Consider the following 4,097-nt stretch of genomic DNA (forward strand, 5'->3'; position numbering starts at 1 on the left):
GTCGGGGTGGTGCGGTGTCGGGGGGCGGGGGGCTGGGGGCGTCGGGGTGGTGCGGTGTCGGGGGTGGGGGGCGGGGCGCTGGGGGCGTCGGGGTGGTGCGGTGTCGGGGGGTGGGGGGGCTGGGGGCGTCGGGGTGGTGCGGTGTCGGGGGGCGGGGGTGGGGGGCTGGCGGTGTCGGGGGGCGGGGGGCTGGGGGCGTCGGGGTGGTGCGGTGTCGGGGGGCGGGGCTGGGGGCGTCGGGGTGGTGCGGTGTCGGGGGGCGGGGGGCGGGGGGCTGGGGGCGTCGGGGTGGTGCGGTGGCGGGGGGCGGGGGGCGGGGGGCGTCGGGGTGGTGCGGTGTCGGGGGGCGGGGGGGGGGGCGGGGGGCGTCGGGGTGGTGCGGTGTCGGGGGGCGGGGGGCGGGGGGCGTCGGGGTGGTGCGGTGTCGGGGGGCGGGGGGCTGGGGGCGTCGGGGTGGTGCGGTGTCGGGGGTGGGGGGCGGGGCGCTGGGGGCGTCGGGGTGGTGCGGTGTCGGGGGGTGGGGGGCTGGGGGCGTCGGGGTGGTGCGGTGTCGGGGGGCGGGGGTGGGGGGCTGGCGGTGTCGGGGGGCGGGGGGCTGGGGGCGTCGGGGTGGTGCGGTGTCGGGGGGCGGGGGGCGGGGGGCTGGGGGCGTCGGGGTGGTGCGGTGTCGGGGGGTGGGGGGCTGGGGGCGTCGGGGTGGTGCGGTGTCGGGGGGCGGGGGTGGGGGGCTGGGGGCGTCGGGGTGGTGCGGTGTCGGGGGGCGGGGGGCGGGGGGCTGGGGGCGTCGGGGTGGTGCGGTGTCGGGGGGCGGGGGGCGTCGGGGTGGTGCGGTGTCGGGGGGCGGGGGTGGGGGGCTGGGGGTGTCGGGGGGCGGGGGGCGGGGGGTGGGGGGCTGGGGGCGTCGGGGTGGTGCGGTGTCGGGGGGCAGGCGGCGGGGCGGGGGACGGGGCTGGGGGCGTCGGGGTGGTGCGGTGTCGGGGGGCGGTGTCGGGGGGCTGGGGGCGTCGGGGTGGTGCGGTGTCGGGGGGCGGGGGGCGGGGGGCTGGGGGCGTCGGGGTGGTGCGGTGTCGGGGGGTGGGGGGCTGGGGGCGTCGGGGTGGTGCGGTGTCGGGGGGCGGGGGGGGCGGGGGGCGTCGGGGTGGTGCGGTGTCGGGGGGCGGGGGGCGGGGGGCTGGGGGCGTCGGGGTGGTGCGGTGTCGGGGGGCGGGGGTGGGGGGCTGGGGGTGGCGGGGTGGTGCGGTGTCGGGGGGCGGGGGGCGTCGGGGTGGTGCGGTGTCGGGGGGCAGGCGGCGGGGCGGGGGACGGGGCTGGGGGCGTCGGGGTGGTGCGGTGTCGGGGGGCGGGGGGCGGGGGGCTGGGGGCGTCGGGGTGGTGCGGTGTCGGGGGGCGGGGGGCGGGGCTGGGGGCGTCGGGGTGGTGCGGTGTCGGGGGGCGGGGGTGGGGGGCTGGGGGCGTCGGGGTGGTGCGGTGTCGGGGGGCGGGGGGCTGGGGGCTGGGGGCGTCGGGGTGGTGCGGTGTCGGGGGGCGGGGGGCTGGGGGCGTCGGGGTGGTGCGGTGTCGGGGGGCGGGGGTGGGGGGCTGGGGGCGTCGGGGTGGTGCGGTGTCGGGGGGCGGGGGCGGGGACCTGGGGGCGTCGGGGTGGTGCGGTGTCGGGGGGCGGGGGGCGGGGGGAGTCGGGGTGGTGCGGTGTCGGGGGGCGGGGGGCTGGGGGTGGGGGGCGGGGGGCTGGGGGCGTCGGGGTGGTGCGGTGTCGGGGGGCGGGGGGCGGGGGGTGGGGGGCTGGGGGCGTCGGGGTGGTGCGGTGTCGGGGGGCGGTGTCGGGGGGCTGGGGGCGTCGGGGTGGTGCGGTGTCGGGGGGTGGGGGGCGGGGGGCGTCGGGGTGGTGCGGTGTCGGGGGCGGTGTCGGGGGGCTGGGGGCGTCGGGGTGGTGCGGTGTCGGGGGGCGGGGGGCTGGGGGCGTCGGGGTGGTGCGGTGTCGGGGGGTGGGGGGCGGGGGGCGTCGGGGTGGTGCGGTGTCGGGGGGCGGGGGGTGGGGGGCTGGGGGCGTCGGGGTGGTGCGGTGTCGGGGGGCAGGCGGCGGGGCGGGGGGCGTCGGGGTGGTGCGGTGTCGGGGGGCGGTGTCGGGGGGCTGGGGGCGTCGGGGTGGTGCGGTGTCGGGGGGCGGGGGCTGGGGGCGTCGGGGTGGTGCGGTGTCGGGGGGCGGGGGGCGGGGGGCTGGGGGCGTCGGGGTGGTGCGGTGTCGGGGGGCGGGGGGCGGGGGGCGTCGGGGTGGTGCGGTGTCGGGGGGCGGGGGGCGGGGCTGGGGGCGTCGGGGTGGTGCGGTGTCGGGGGGCGGGGGTGGGGGGCTGGGGGCGTCGGGGTGGTGCGGTGTCGGGGGGCGGGGGCTGGGGGCTGGGGGCGTCGGGGTGGTGCGGTGTCGGGGGGCGGGGGGCTGGGGGCGTCGGGGTGGTGCGGTGTCGGGGGGCGGGGGTGGGGGGCTGGGGGCGTCGGGGTGGTGCGGTGTCGGGGGGCGGGGGCGGGGACCTGGGGGCGTCGGGGTGGTGCGGTGTCGGGGGGCGGGGGGCGGGGGGCGTCGGGGTGGTGCGGTGTCGGGGGGCGGGGGGCTGGGGGTGGGGGGCGGGGGGCTGGGGGCGTCGGGGTGGTGCGGTGTCGGGGGGCGGGGGTGGGGGGCTGGGGGTGTCGGGGGGCGGGGGGCGGGGGGTGGGGGGCTGGGGGCTGGGGGCGTCGGGGTGGTGCGGTGTCGGGGGGCGGTGTCGGGGGGCTGGGGGCGTCGGGGTGGTGCGGTGTCGGGGGGTGGGGGGCGGGGGGCGTCGGGGTGGTGCGGTGTCGGGGGCGGTGTCGGGGGGCTGGGGGCGTCGGGGTGGTGCGGTGTCGGGGGGTGGGGGGCGGGGGGCGTCGGGGTGGTGCGGTGTCGGGGGGCGGGGGGTGGGGGGCTGGGGGCGTCGGGGTGGTGCGGTGTCGGGGGGCAGGCGGCGGGGCGGGGGGCGTCGGGGTGGTGCGGTGTCGGGGGGCGGTGTCGGGGGGCGGGGGGCGTCGGGGTGGTGCGGTGTCGGGGGGCGGGGGGCGGGGGGCGTCGGGGTGGTGCGGTGTCGGGGGGCGGGGGGCGGGGCTGGGGGCGTCGGGGTGGTGCGGTGTCGGGGGGCGGGGGTGGGGGGCTGGGGGTGTCGGGGTGGTGCGGTGTCGGGGGGTGGGGGTGGGGGGCGGGGGGCGTCGGGGTGGTGCGGTGTCGGGGGGCTGGGGGTGGGGGGCGGGGGGCTGGGGGCGTCGGGGTGGTGCGGTGTCGGGGGGCGGGGGTGGGGGGCTGGGGGTGTCGGGGGGCGGGGGGTGGGGGGTGGGGGGCTGGGGGCTGGGGGCGTCGGGGTGGTGCGGTGTCGGGGGGCGGGGGGCGGGGGGCGTCGGGGTGGTGCGGTGTCGGGGGGCGGGGGGCTGGGGGCTGGGGGCGTCGGGGTGGTGCGGTGTCGGGGGGCGGGGGGCTGGGGGCGTCGGGGTGGTGCGGTGTCGGGGGGCGGGGGTGGGGGGCTGGGGGCGTCGGGGTGGTGCGGTGTCGGGGGGCGGTGTCGGGGGGCGGGGGGCGTCGGGGTGGTGCGGTGTCGGGGGGCGGGGGGCTGGGGGTGGGGGGCGGGGGGCTGGGGGCGTCGGGGTGGTGCGGTGTCGGGGGGCGGGGGTGGGGGGCTGGGGGTGTCGGGGGGCGGGGGGCGGGGGGTGGGGGGCTGGGGGCTGGGGGCGTCGGGGTGGTGCGGTGTCGGGGGGCGGTGTCGGGGGGCTGGGGGCGTCGGGGTGGTGCGGTGTCGGGGGGTGGGGGGCGGGGGGCGTCGGGGTGGTGCGGTGTCGGGGGCGGTGTCGGGGGGCTGGGGGCGTCGGGGTGGTGCGGTGTCGGGGGGCGGGGGGCTGGGGGCGTCGGGGTGGTGCGGTGTCGGGGGGTGGGGGGCGGGGGGCGTCGGGGTGGTGCGGTGTCGGGGGGCAGGCGGCGGGGCGGGGGGCGTCGGGGTGGTGCGGTGTCGGGGGGCGGGGGGCGGGGGGCTGGGGGCGTCGGGGTGGTGCGGTGTCGGGGGGTGGGGGGCGGGGGGCGTCGGGGTGGTGCGGTGTCGGGGGGCGGA

This window comes from Lepidochelys olivacea (assembly GCF_965140295.1).
Source record: "Lepidochelys olivacea isolate rLepOli2 genome assembly, chromosome: 11".
Lineage (NCBI taxonomy): Eukaryota > Metazoa > Chordata > Testudines > Cheloniidae > Lepidochelys > Lepidochelys olivacea.